The sequence below is a fragment of the Nyctereutes procyonoides genome, unplaced genomic scaffold (genome assembly GCF_905146905.1).
Source record: "Nyctereutes procyonoides isolate TBG_1078 unplaced genomic scaffold, NYPRO_anot_genome, whole genome shotgun sequence".
Lineage (NCBI taxonomy): Eukaryota > Metazoa > Chordata > Mammalia > Carnivora > Canidae > Nyctereutes > Nyctereutes procyonoides.
Window position 1 is genome coordinate 50724030 of NW_026575126.1, and position 15336 is coordinate 50739365.

Consider the following 15336-nt stretch of genomic DNA (forward strand, 5'->3'; position numbering starts at 1 on the left):
TTGTGGAGACAGGAGTGAACTCCCACCTCTCTCTGTCTTCACTCCTGGGGCCCAGCACAGTTCTCTTGCAGTTGGCGGGGTTAAGTGTTCTTGTTCCCCTGCCACTCCTCTTTAGTGGATCCCAGGATCCAGGCTCAGGGGCAGATACCAGAGAACCACTTTGGGGTCAAAGGTCCAAGCCATACCCTGCAGCCCAGAATTACCAATAATAAAGGTGATACATCAGCCAGCAATTTGTTTCTATGCCTACTTCTCAGCTGGTGCATAATGCAAAGGTAAAAAAGGGAGTGTTTCTAAATGACATGTGATGGGATTTCAAGAGGGGCAACAGCCAAACTTCCGCTCTGTGGGTTTGTCCAGAATCAAGGAATAGAAACAGCTCAGAGAAGATGACCTTCAGCAGTAAGGTCAGAGTCTGCTTTGGGCGAGTTGGTATAGACCACATCCCACATCAACACATTTGTGTTTATCAGTGGTTGTTACCACAAACATTTAGTCTTGGGCCAATTATGCCCCTGTGCCTGGGGAATCGTAACCAGTTCACCTGACAGACAGAGGGCATGGCCCTCGATAGGATGCCATGGTTGACCGGTTGGCCAATTGTCCTATTCTTGTTGCCTTCCATCAGGTTTTCTTTCTGTTTTATTTCCACAAAGAGAGAGGAAACTGTGAACAGATTGGCAGACCAGATAAGAGAGCAAGATCCCTCTGTACATTAATCACTTCCACAGACCTCTTCAGCTCCCAAATCATCAGAAACCATTAGATCTGTTTAACAGCAGGAGTTTTAGAGACAACCCCATTCATTCCAGAGTTCAGGCTAATGGGTTCATGGGCTTCAAGGTTTCTTGCTGCCTGCCAGTCCTTTGTGTTGAAAACATCTTTAAAACACATCAACTCAAAAATGTATATAAGCGAATGTATCCTAGAAAAGGTGGGACTCTGGTCTAAGCATGGGTTGTCTCTTCATTGCCAATTGTAATGCAACCATTGGCTTCATCTAGAATATCCCCACCATCCACATGGAAAATTTATTTGCTCACCTTGCTTTTACTTCCTTTCTGCAACCTTAGCCATTTTGAGAGGCACTTTCTTAATTATGTAGACAGCCACATATTGTGTGATTCATTTATGTAAAATGTCCAGGAAAGGTAAATCCATAGAGACAAAAAGTAGATTCATGGTTGCCAGGAGCTAGAAGTGGGAACAGGGGTTAACTGTACATGGGTAAGTGGGATCTTACTGCAGGGGCCTCAGGGGGATGAAAAAAAATAGACTATGGTGAGGGTCATACAACTTGGTAAATTTGCTAAAAAGTGTTAAACTGTACAACTAGAATGAGTAAATATTATGCTTTATAATTTATACCTCAATAAAGTTACTTATTTAGAAAAGGAATAAAGTGAAGTAGATACTGTGACAATTGTTGATGTCTTACTCACGTCTCCAAGGCCTTTAGTTTCCATGCAGGCTCACTGGCTCCCACCTCCAGTCCTCGAGCTCCTTGCCTAAGGGCTTTCTCTGGCCACCAGAGCCCGCTCTGCCCACATGCTCATATTCCTTGTGAACAACCCTTGACCTCTCTAACTGCTAGGAATTGGTATAAAATACCCCAGCTCTCTTGCCTGTGGGCACATTTTACATGGTATTTCCCAGAGTTCTCCAACTGCCATTGAACCCTAGTCTCTCATATTGGTAATAAGAGATACATCTTATATTATTCTTCTCCTTCTCTTCCCTGCCTCAAAGTCCTACCCCTTCCTTTTGGCATTTTCTGGGATTCCCAATCAAATACAATACTTCCACATCTATCTTTTTCCCAGGGTCTACTTATAGGGTATCCCAGTAGTGAGGATATATTGGAAATTATTAAAAACTAATAGTTGATTAAACAATTTAAATTGAAGTTAGGCCATAGATTTTGGGGTCTGATTGTTCAGGTTAGAGTCTGAGCCTTACTTTACTACTTATGTGACTCTGCCTAAGCTACTTGGCCCTAAAGTCTTCTATCTCTTGTCTGTCAAGTCAGGATAACCATAGTGTCTATGTTATAGGGATAGTGTGAGGATGTGATGCAGTAGTGCAGCTGGAGCTCTACACAGAGGAATTGGCACATAGTAACTGTGTAATAAGATGTAATTATATGTGATTTTATGGGGTGATGACTGGTCCATCAAATAATCACAGACATTTGAACCTGAAAAGAAAGGGTTGGTTGGATTTCCTGGGGCTTATTCACAGAGTGTGCCTTGTAGCCAAAATCATAAAGCTTTGGGCTTATTGCTTGGGTGACAGGAGGACCACTCTCACCAAATGACACCAGCCATTCTGGGGTTAGGCAGAAAGTGGGACAGATGATACCTTATTTTGTCTGGATGAATAAACTATATTGAATACTTCTCCAAAGGGACCCATTTAACTAAAGTAATTATAAAAAAATTAGTGGAATTAGTTTTATGACCTTTTGAAAAGAAGTGGACACTACCATATTTTATTGGATTCCATGTTAAGCCTGTATTGCAATCCTACTGTGACTGATTGTAGACTTTGAAAAGTTATTTCCCTTCCCTTAACCTAGGTACTCGTATGTAAAAGGGAAATAGAAATGCTTACCTCTGAGAGGTATCCTGAAGATTACATGACTTATTTTATATAGAGAGAACTATGCAACTGTTAATGCTCCTCCAGTTGATGCTAACTTGGATAGGAATTTGGTTCCTTCCACCTGTAGGAAACAGAGCATGTGTCAGGGCTTAAGTGACCATCATTAAATTTGCAGAAGTGATCCAGCAGACATGGCAAATGCATGGCACATGCACCACCATTCCCCCTTCTGCAATAATGGCAGACATTACTAATCGATCATTGCTCTTTTCATTTGAGTTTGGATACAGTCCCAGCATCTTTTCCAGCAGAGCACTCTATGCCACCACCACCAACTGATCAAATTTGGCATGCAAGATGAAAGTTATTTGCCAACTTGTAGTGTAAGCTTAAAAATAACAGAGTTGAGCACAAATTCTGATACTCAATAAATACTTAATAAGTGGATGACTAAGAATAAATGCAATGAGATTATTTAACACTGCCATCACCTGTGTCTTTACTAACAATCTTGGTCAGAGATCAAGCCCAAATTCCTCGAGTTCCTCTACCCGTCATGTGGATCTTTCCTTAGTGATGGAAAGTTTTGGAGAATACCTGGAGTATTCATAATTATAGTTCCAAAGGAACCTCCTCAGAAAATCTATATATTGGTATGATCTTATCTGGAGAGATTAAATCTTAAGTAACAGCATTTCTGTCCAGCACCGGCTGTACGGAAACGTCCCAGAAGTCTAAGTTATCTGAAGAGCTATTCTGGCGACGAAGGAGAAATCCTTAATTGGTAGAACATAGCCAACTATTTTCTGACCAGGAGGCACATCTCAAAACTGTATGTCAGGAGGCTGCAACTGAGCTGTAATGCTGAGGCCGATGGCGATCTCCTTAGGAAATTGGTTTTAGCCGTAGGAATGACTGCTCTTTTAAAGCAAAAAGACCGGCATCTGACATCAAGTCTGCAATTCCAAACAGCCCATGCTATTAGTCACTGCAAGATTGATTCATGCTCCAAGTTTTGCTTTTTTCTATTATGAATGTGAAAGTATTAATTATATTTATACAATTATGAAAATTAAACACATTGATCATAAATGCAGAAAATCTGAAAGAAGAAAACAAAATCACCCAGGAGTGTCTGGGTGGCTTAGTCAGGCTGCCAGCTCTTGGTTTTCAACTCAGGTCATGAGGCTAAAATCTGGGGTATTTCCAGTCTGCCTGGGTGGCTCAGTCAGCTAAGCCTCTGCCTTTGACTTAGGTCATGATCCCAGGTCCTGGGATCAAGCCCTGAGTCGGGCTCCCTGCTCACTGGGGAGTCTGCTTCTCCCTCTACCCTCTGCCCCAGCTTGTGTGCTCTCATTCTCTCTCAAATAAATTTTTAAAAATCTTTTAAAAACCTGGGATATTTCCAGGGCACCTGAGTTGGCTCAGTTGGTTAAGCGTCTGCCTTTGGCTCAGGTTGTGATTCCAGGGTCCTCCAATGGAGCCCCATCTGGGGCTCCCTGCTCAGCACTGAGTCTGCTTATCCCTCTTCCCCTACCCCTATTCATGCTCTCTCTTTCTTTCAAATAAATAAATAAAATCTTAAAAAAATAAAATCTGTGGTATTTCCATCTTGTCATTTTTCAACACATATTTTAGCATGATTATGCTTGTATATTACACACAAATATTTTATAACCTGAAGGTTCCTTACAATTTAACTTTATTTTTACAAACTCTCCATACACACTTTTTTAAAAGACTTTTATTTATTTTAGAGAGAGAGAGAGAGAGAGAGAGAGAGAGTGCAAGCAGGGGGAGGGGCAGAGAGAGTCTCAAGCAGACTCTCTGCTGAATGTGGAGCTGGATGCAGGGCTCGATCTCACAATCCTGAGATCGTGACCTGAGCCAAAATCAGTCAGTAGCTTAACAGCCTGAGCCACACAGGCACTCCTCTCCATCTACATTTTAGTTGTTGCATAAACATTCCAATAAATGAGTATGCCATAATTTACTTAACCATTAGGTGATATTGTTCAAAGTTAAGTTGTTTCTACTGTTTTGATATTGTAGAGAGACTATGATGACTATACTTACATATAAAGTTTTCTTCTGTATATATGAGTGTTTTCTTGGAACATTTGATTAGCTTCCAAATCTCTCTCTCTCTCTCTCTCTCTCTCTCTCTCTCTCTCTCTAAGGTATAAATAAAATACATAACATGCTGAAGTATACCCATCTCAAATGTAGAGCACATCTAATTTTTACACATATATCCCTTGTGTACAACTATCCAGATAAGGTATAGAACATTTCCAGAACCCCAGAGGTCCCTTCTATTGCATGATTTTTAAACAAAAATGTGCACTTTGCATCCTGGAAAGAAACACATGTCCTTCTTTGCCCTAAAAAATTAGTAGCTTCTTTACTGACTCAGAATGCTATCACTGTGTTGGATTATAGCAATATATTCTTTTATTACCATTATGGAAGGGAAGACTCTCCCAAAACAAGCTGCTCAGATGTGTTCCCACTGTCTTTGAAGATTTATTTTTATTTTTATTCTCTAACTAATCTCTACACCCAGTGTGGGGCTTGAACCTACAACCCTGAGATCAAGAGTGCATGCTTCACTGACTGAGCCGGCCACGTGCTATGGTCTTTGAGAGGAAGTCAGAGTACTATTCAAACTCTACAAATGGCCTTTAGTTCTTTTCCGTCTATCCTTGGCACGCTGATTAGAAATTTAAAGATACTGCATATTTTCAATTCAGTTTAATAAAAAATCTTTGGTAGAATCCAGCAATTTTCTTCCTAACAATTGTGAACTCTACATAATTAGTTTCTTAAATATCCACTCACCATGGATAATAGCAGGAATGTTAAAATCTAAAAAGTGTATAAATACATATCAGTAAAAAAATATAATGAATAAAAATAAATATATTTATTAGACTATTCTCTGATTCTTTCTCTGCTCCAATCCTACACACCTTAACCACCATCATCATGGTCCTCACCATGATATTTATTGAGGGTCTACTGTGTGCCAGAGGTCACCTAAATTCTTTATATACAACACTTGATTTAATTTTCACAATGATCCCTCTCCCATTTTACAGAGGAAACTGAGGAGTGAACTCAAGGTGATCTGCCTCCAGAGCCTCTGTGAGGGGAATGCATGCTTGAAATTATAGGTGATGGCAGTTTATAGATCCCTCATTCAGATTTCTGGCAATTGACCTATCTTACATGGTATATGCCAATTCTAGAAAAAAGAAATCTGTACTTATATCCTTGGTAAAGTTGGATACCCCATGTTCTGCAGAGTTAAGAAACAAATGTGGGTTTAGTGGCATAAGTATTTTAATGGGTTTATTGAGATATAACTTACATACTGTAAAAATTCACCTGTTTTTATGTGCTTACATTTATGCAAACATTACCATAATCTAATTTTAGAATATTTCCATCAGCCCCAAAAGAAATTACATACCCATTATCCATCACCCCCCCCCACCACCACCACCACCAGCCTCCGGGAACCATTAAGCTTCTTTCTATCTCAATAGATTTGCTTATTCTGGACATTTCATATAAATGAAATGATACAATACACAGGTTTTTGTTTCTGGTTTCTTTCTTGAGCATGTTGTTGAGACCTATCCATGTGGAAGCATAAGTCAGTACTTCCTTCCTTTATGTTGCTAAATAGCCGTTCAGTGTACCATTAATGTTTCCACCACGTTAGACATCTTTTGCTCTCATTCCTAACCAGTTTATAAGATGCAGTTTGTTCAAATCTGCCTTCCCTTCTCTCAGGTGAAGCCCTGCTAACCTTTTCCTCCTGTTCTAGTTCATTCTTAAAGAGTTGCTTTCTCCTTCCTTTCTCTGTCTCTGACATTTTTAGTGTTTTGTTTATGTATATTCAGGACTCTCACCCATCTGGAGTTTCCTTGTACATGATATAAGAGCTCAACATTATTTTCTTCCAATGGAAATTTAGTTAAGCCAGCAACATATTTTAAATAAACCATGTTACCCTGCCGGATTTAAATATCACATTTATTAATATATTGAGTTCCCTGTAAGAGATTTAAGTGATCATTTTTTTCTTTTTTCCTATTCCTAAACTAGCAATATCACAGTTACATGCTTATATTTGACTTTATGGTTTATCCTGAAGTAAGTTAAGGCACCTGTATTCCATTTATTTATTTATTTGCTGTTTTAGGGCATTTCCTTTTCCATTTGTTTAATCCAATCTCCTTTCTCTCCTCATTAGCACTGAAAGCAAACTGTTGATATTCTAAATGATACTGGGCTTTTTAGTTAATTTTCTTTTTTTTTTAATTTTCTTAATTTAGGGAAGGCTGGCATTATCAACCTTCCCTCTCAAGAACATAGTGTTTATTTTTGTTTTTATAGATCCTGTTTTATGAAATTCAGTGGGATTTTTTAAAAGAAATTTTTTAAAATTTATTTATTCATGAGAGACAGAGAGAGAAAGAGGCAGAGACACAGGCAGAGGGAGAAGCAGGCTCCACGCAGGGAGCCCAACCCGGGACTCGATCCCAGGTCTCCAGGATCACACTCCGGGCTGAAGGCGGCACCAAACTGCTGAGCTACCTGGGCTGCCCCGAAATTCAGTGGGATTTTGAAGATCATTTTAAAATCAGTTTTCTTTAAATAATCCTGAGTTGTTTCTTTTCTTCTTAAGTGGTTTTCCAAGTTATTTCCAAGTTAAGTGGTTTTCCAAGTTATTTCCTAGTTGGTGCTGTTGTGGCTGGGAAGTTCTTTCAGAGTCCTGAGTGCTAGCCATTACACTATGGATGGGATATTTTTTCCATTCAATTTCTCCCCATATCCATTTCACAGTCATTATTGCTCATAAGCTATTAGTATTGTATAATCTTATTGTTTGCAGTCACCTTACAAATGCTCTTCTTAATTCTATCAGGATGATTGTTTTGTTCTTTTATTTTTTACTAGAGTCTGTTAGTTTCCTTTAGTACACAGAGCAAGTGATCAAGAAAAATAGAGTTTAGGTTCTTCTTTTCCAATGCTTACACCAAATTGTTTTATTTTCTTATCTTAATGCATTTTAAGAACTTCTGAAATTAAACATTTCAGTTTTTACCATTTTAAAACAGTTTTCTGTTCAATAGCCTTCATTATATTGAGACAACTTCTTCCTCTTACTGTTTTAGTTGGTGACTTGTCAGGAATGAGTGCCAAATTCAATCAAAAGGTTTCTCAGCTTCACCTTTAATATATTGATGTAATGAATGGATTATGTTGATACCTTCCCTGGTTCAAACCAGACTCAAATTCCTGGAATAAACTCTTCCTGGTCATACCACTTTAGTCCTTTGATGCTAGTAATATATTCAAAAGATTTGTCTTTATTCATAAGTAAAAATTTACTTAGAGTTTTCTTTTCTGGTACTAACTTTATCAGAACTGAGTTTTAAAAGAATTGAAAAGCTTCTCATTACTCTCTGTGGAAGAGGTTACCTACCCTAGCTACACATGAGAACCATCTGGAGATGGATACTTGGCACAACCAGACTAGTTGAAGAGGAGTATCTAGGGGTGAGGTTTGGACATCATTAGTTTAAAAAACAAACAAACTCATCTTTTTTTTTTTATTTCTTTTATTTATGATAGTCACACAGAGAGAGAGAGAGGCAGAGACACAGGCAGAGGGAGAAGCAGGCTCCATGCACCGGGAGCCCGACGTGGGATTCGATCCCGGGTCTCCAGGATCGCGCCCTGGACCAAAGGCAGGCGCCAAACCGCTGCACCACCCAGGGATCCCCAAACAAACTCATCTTGTAAAGATTTTGTTATTCAGTCAAGTCTGAAAACCATTGTGGATGATTTGGAACTGTTTAAATGACATTGGATCAGGGCACCCGGGTGGCTTGATTGGTTAAGCATCAGACTCTTGCTTTCAGCTCAGGTCATGATCTCAGGATCATGAGATCAAGCCCCGCATTGGGCTCCACATTGAGCATGGAGCCTGCTTGAGATTTTTCTCTCTCCCTCTCCCCCTCTCTTTCTCTAAAAAAAAAAAAAAAAAAAAAAAAAAAAAAAAAAAAATTGGAGCAATCTCTTTTTACATAAGGTGAATATAGAACTCTCTGATCTGAGGATCTGTTTTTAATGTTAAATCTTTCATCTTTCTGGTAACCAGTGTCTTCAGGTGTGTCAACTTTCCTTGAGTCATTTTAATATTTTTTTCAATAAATTAGCCATTTCATTTCGTTTATCAAATGTGTCGCCATAGAACTACATACGGTATTCTGTTCTGTTTTTCTTCTCTTCTGTCACTTTGGTTAAGTCTTCTTTTTGATAGGACCATATTTTCTCTTTTCTTTAATGAGGCATGGTGGAGGGTTTAATCAACATAGGGATTCAATATTTGCATGTGTTATGAAATGATCACCACAATTAGTCTAGGTAACACCCATTCCCATACATGGTTAAAAAATGTTGCCTTCTTGTGATGAGAACTTTTAAGATTTGTTGGTTTTTTTTTTTTTTAGCAACTTTCACATGTGCAGTACAGTATTACTAACCATAGTCACTGTGCTGTACGTCACCACTCTAGGACTTACTTATTTTATGACTGTAAGTTTGTACCTTTTGACCCCCTTAACCTCATCTGGTATTTTCAAAAATGAGCTCTTGAGTTTATTTTCTCTTCTGTTATGTATGCTTTCTATTCCATTACTTCTAGATTCTGTCATTATTAATTTTGTATTCAGAATTTCTATTAGTTTATTTTGTTCATATTCTCACCTCCTGGGGTTCATAACAATTTCCCTTGTTGTTTTATTAGTCATTCTTTATGATGAAAGCACTGAAGTCTATTAATTTTCCTCTGACTACAGCTTTTGTTATATTCCATAGGTTCTATTACAAAGTGTTCTCTTATTTATTGCTTTAAAAAAGATTGAGTTTTGTTGTCTAGAATTATGTTTCTCAATTTTTGAGTTATAAAAAAGGTATTTCTAACATTATTATATTATTATCAGAGAGAATTGGCTTGAGCAAAACCCCTTTTATTTTATTGGTCGGGGCTTTCTTTATGTCCATTGCATATGACAGATTTCATGGATATTAGAAAATATATTTATTTTCTGTTAAGGTAAGCATGTTTCTGTATACATCTATTAAATCAAGTTTGTAGGTTGCACAATGCAATTTCTCTATGCCTTTACTTATTTTTATTTCTATTTATCTGCTGATATGGAAAACAAGTGTATTGATTTCTTCACATATATATGTATTTAGTTTATCAAGTTCCCATTGTTTTTCTAATAGTTTTCAGTTTTTATACTATATGCTTTGCACTGTTCCAAGTGTTTAGTTTTTTTTTTTTACCATTACATAATTTATTTAAGCTTTATGACAGTCCTAGGAGGAGGGCAAGATGTCCTCCCAGAAAGAGCAGGGATAGGAAAAAACTTGCCAAGTCCCAAAGCTCAGTAACAAGTAGGTGTAGGATTCAAACCAGAGTGTTCTGTATTCAGAGGCTCATTCTCAGCCATCACCCCTCATGGGACATATATGGCTTTCCTTCCTGCAAACAGCCCCCTCCTCCATCTTCTTATGGGATTCTCTATCTGTTACAGTTGATGGCTCCCAGGGGAGTGCCAGACTCAAGTCCAGGTAATGATCACCCTTTGCTGAGATATTTCTGGACAGTGACTGAGAAAGTGATTCATTCATTGATCCAACACAATTTAATTGAACACCTCCTATGTGCCAGGTAGTTAGTGCTGGGGGTAGAGCAGTGAAAAACAGACAAAACCTACCTTCATGGAGCTTGTAATCTAGTGGGGTGAGACAGACATAAAACAACTATAATTACTGATATATTTATGAAAGTAACCAGTGCTACAGGAAACAATAGAACCAGGTCCAGAAAATCAGGAGTGCTGGCTGGGGCAGTGCAGTCTCATTGGGATGGCCATACAGGATGGGAGTAGTTCATAAGGTAGAGGTATGAGGAGCTTAAAAAGCAGCTTCAGACTGTGTGAAGTCTGGGGGGCAATGGGGAGTACAGGCCTGATGTAAGAGCAAATGGGAGACCCTGAATTCACAACTCTTTTGAAGCCTTGCTGGGAAGGAAACAGAAACATGAGGTAGATGTTAGAGAAGGAAGTGGGGCTGAGAGAGGACCGACTGGGTTTGTATCAGTAAGTTTAGATAGCGGAGAGAACAATGATGACAAAGGAAAGAGAGAAGAAGATCTGGAGTGGTCCCCTGGGCAAGCCAAGGAGCGGGCCTCAGGAAGGAGCCTGGGTGGTTTGTCCATCCAAAGTCATTCAGGGGTCCAGAGCAGGAGAGCAGGGAAATGAGGTCCTTGGAGCTTTCAGGAACTTTCTTATGCCTGCTTCCTCCTTTCTCAGCCACCTAGGGGGCAAGGTCATTTGGCAAGTGAGCAAGGGAGAGGAAGGCCAGGAACTGGGGGAATGCGAGCATGTGGACTAGGATAGAGAAGGACACTTGAGCTAGCAGATTGCGCAGTGGCCGAGCAACATCAAGGTGAGGCCCATGGCTGTAGAGGGAGATCCTGTCCCTTTGTGGTGGCTGTGCAATGTGACACTCAACTGTGGCAGCTGCATTTGTTATACATGGAGGGCATTGCTCTGCCACGAAAGAGAATTACTCCAGCATTTGGAGAGAAGCAGAGGCAAGAGATGAAGGACCTGACTTGTGTGTTAGGGTCTCTGCTTCCAGTTCTTCCCAAGGACTATCTCTGTCCTTGACCTCCTTACAGGGAAATGGTTCAGTTTCACCACACACCTCAGGATACCAGTTGAGAAACAGAAACTCTGCTAGAGTGGCTTCAGTCAGTGGAAGGTTCATTCTCAGGTTTGAAAAGAAGTCCAAGGGTAGGCCGTATAAGGCAGATCAGAAAGCATCAGGAGCCTACACTGCTTCTGTCTTTCTGGCTTGTCATCTCTAGTACTGGCTTCTATCCTCATGGACATAAGATGGCTGCTGGTCTTCCAGCTCTCCTTCCTATATTCCAGACAGAAAGGGGCACTCATCCCAACTGATTTAGCAGCCCTCTCCTGCAGGATTTCTTGGAAGCCTCACAGTGATGTTTACTGCTCTTTCTTCGATCACCCTCAACTACAAGGAAAGCTGGGAACCATTTTTTGTTTGGGCACACCATCACCCTAAATAAATCAAGATTATCAAGCAAGATGGGAACACTGCATGTTTGGTAGGCAGCTAGCAGATTCCAGTGTATTCAATATGCTTCCAATAAACTGCTTTTTCCCTTAAGTCTTTTTGGAATGGATTCCTGAGGTTTACAAGCAAAAGATGCTCAAAAGATACTGAAAAATCACAGTAGCTAAAATGTGGGTTGAGATGAGGGTGTAGAACAGAGTCTGTGGACAAGACTGGAGAAGATGAGTTTGGGGGGATAAGACTGAACCTACCAATTCAAAGATACAGGGGCTAAGTGGAAATGTCTGTAACACAGAGAACCTTTGAGAGAGCTGGGAGTCAAGTTAGTACAATAGAAGGCTATTTGGACAAAAAATATATTTGGGAGCAGTTGTTGCCAATCCTTTTTTTTTGGAGGGGAGAGGGGAAGGTGGTATTTTTTTAACTTTTTTGTTGTTGTTGTTATGGACTTTTTCCTGACCCTTTCCCAATTCCCCATCACACCAGCCAAGACCTGAGTTTTTATTAACCAAGGTTTGAGAAAATCCAAAAGGACAGAACAACTACTACAAATTGAGCAGCAATTTTCATTCATCCATCTCAATGGCATGTATATACTTTTGAAAAAAAATAGATCTACTGTTATTTATTCACCCGACAGATGACACTTGGTGCATGAAAGGAGTCAGACCCCTCTGAAAGTCACATTTTGTGAGTCAGTTCATGTAACAGTCCAGCAGCATTCCCTCCATGAGATCCCCCCAACTTCAGCCTGTTTTAACTTGCCCTATTGTAGTCACTAGCAGATGGCTCCTTCTTACTTCCTGCAGAGCACTCATCACTCTCTGGCGCTACTTGTATACATATTTATTTACTGGTCTCAGCCCCATGTGCCCCACTAGAATGTAAGCTCCATTAGAGCTGGGACCCGCTGTGTCTTATTCACTGTTGCATCTCTCAGCATGAGCACTGTCCTGGGCATCGAGGGGGTTCTCAAAAATATTTGGGGACTATTATTTGTTGAAATCCTGAACACAGAGCTTGGCACATAGTAAGTGCTCAGGAAAAGTTAACCCTGTCCATCCCCATCATCATCATCATCATCATCATCACAGCCTGTGGTCCCAGGGGCCATATTGGGCATCATCAACACACACAATAAACATCTATTTTAAAGAAAAAAAATGCCTGCCAAGGTCCTCTAATAACTGGACCTGGAATGGGTCTTTTCTACAAACATCACAGCATTCGAGGGTAAAGGCTGTGAGACTTCAGGGGTCCACACACCAGGAGAGTGCAAGGTCAGAGATAATCCATAGGCAGTGTGATGGCTCCTGATTTCCACCTGTCCTTTCTTCCCTGGGTATGTCCACCTCTCCTCCATCACCCCCAGCCCTGCAGGCCACACACCACTGTTGTGAATGGCTGGGGGGTGGGGGGTTCCTTCTGCACAGGGCCCATGCCAACTCCACTTAGGAACCCTGCCTTTCCTTGCTGTCTCCAGATCTTTTCTAAAGGAAGGTATGCGGTCAGAGGAAAGTTATTTGCTACCTAGAGCTCCCTCTGCTGATACACTGGGTGGAAGATTCCCTGGAACCGCAGCCGGCGTCAGAAGCACAGCTGGGTGTCTGGCAGAACGTGTCTGCCTACCTACATCTGATCAGAGGCTGTTTCCTTCTCTTGGGTGGAGTGGGCGGGGGGGGGGGGGGGAGGGCGGGGTACAGGTGCTGCGTGTCTGTGGCCTCCTGGGCTTTGGTGGGGCCCAGGGGAGCCGCGGGCATCCTGCCTCCTCTGACCTCCATGTGCCCAGGAATCGTGGTGCTTGCATGCACTTGCCTGAAAGAACCAGAGGCTCCTAGCCATGTGACGGTGTTCTGTGCACAACCCTCCCACTGATACTGCGAAACAGGTGACCTGTGCTTATGATTTCTGTTTGATGCTGAAGTGAAACGGAGGGGGGAGGTCTTACATTTTTTAAGAGCAAAGTTAGGGTCAAAACAGAGCCTGGGTGAAAACAGGCTCTAATAAACCAAAAAGAAATAGACACATTAAGATTAAGGCAGATCGAGATGGGAAAACAAACAAACAAACATGTATTTGACTACATGTGACTCTTAGGCTGAAGTTTAAATTCAGAAGGCATGTCCTGCCCTGGCTCTCTGGTACCTTCCATCAGGAGTACCTGAGAGCAGGAGGGAGCATTTCTTTACGGACCAGCCTGCCACCATTGGCCAGGTTAACATTCCATCAATACCGCCACTGGCCAGTGCCAACATTTTGTATGAAATTTTGTATGGCACTTTGTTTTATACGGTACCCTGATCCTATGCCCTCTAGTAGCCTTAGGACATAAACATTATTTTTCTTCACCTTTGACAGGTTAGAATATTAAAGTTTGGTAACATTAAGCAACTTGCCTAAAATCACACAACTAAAAAAAGTTGCCAAGATGGTGCTGGTTTCTGCCAACTTGGAAGCATGGGGCTCCAGTCCAGTGTTCATTCTATGCCCGAGGTTTACTCCGTGCCCTGCACTATGCAAAGTGCCAGAGAGAGAAGTGCCTTGACCTTGGGGTACTTGGTCTTTTATCAGAATGGAGGACTAGATTCAATGCCGCTTCCTCCAGGCAGCCTTCTCTGAATATCCTCCCCCGTTTTTTTCCCCCTCTGATACCTTTGGACACTCATAATTGACACCGCCCTATTGTTGTTAATGAGATGAACAATACCTAACTTTTATTGAGCACTTAATATGTTTTAGTCTTTCTAGAAAAACACTTCACATGGGTAATCTCACTTAATCCTCATAAGAAATCTATGAGAAAGGCCCTATTATTATCCCCACCATCACCTTTTACAGATGAGGAAATTGAGGCATAAGTAACTTAAACAATCGATGCTGAAGGTCTCAGACAAAAAGCAGAGCGGGACATCTGTCGGATAGGTCCTTGAGGGTGAAGACCCCTCTTCCCTGACTTCCCTCCTAGCTCCTAGCTCAGTGCTGGGCACACCCAAGAGCTCAGAACTCCTTGCTGGCTGATCTTCCTCCCCTCGTTTGAAAGTGATGATCAAACAAGATTTGGGTGTGGGGGTGTGGAGGGAATCCCACACATCAGTTGGAACTTCCTTAGAGTTCTGGCTCTCACTTCAATACGAGAGTAGGAACCGTATTTAAAAAGAAAAAACCCTTAGGGAATCTTCTTCATATCTATTTTTCTCTTGCCCAGCGTGGTTCCTGGCACATAATAGGGCCCAATACATCTGTGTTGAATGACTGAATGAGCTTTAAAAATTCTAAAGAGACGCTGCTGTCGCCTGAGCCGCTGCCGCTGGAGTACTTGGGCCCCGTCTTCTATGGGGGACTCTGTGCAGGTGCTTGGGCTGTCGGTCTGTCTCGGGACAGGAAGATAATTCTGGCAACTCTAGAAGCCTGCCTTCCTGCCCTTCTATCTCAGGCGATTTTTCATCCTGAAAACCTCACATAAGCTGTTTATGGCATCCATAACCTGCCCGGAGCTTTTAAACCTCTTTCTCATGTGGCTTTTTATGAGTTGAAATA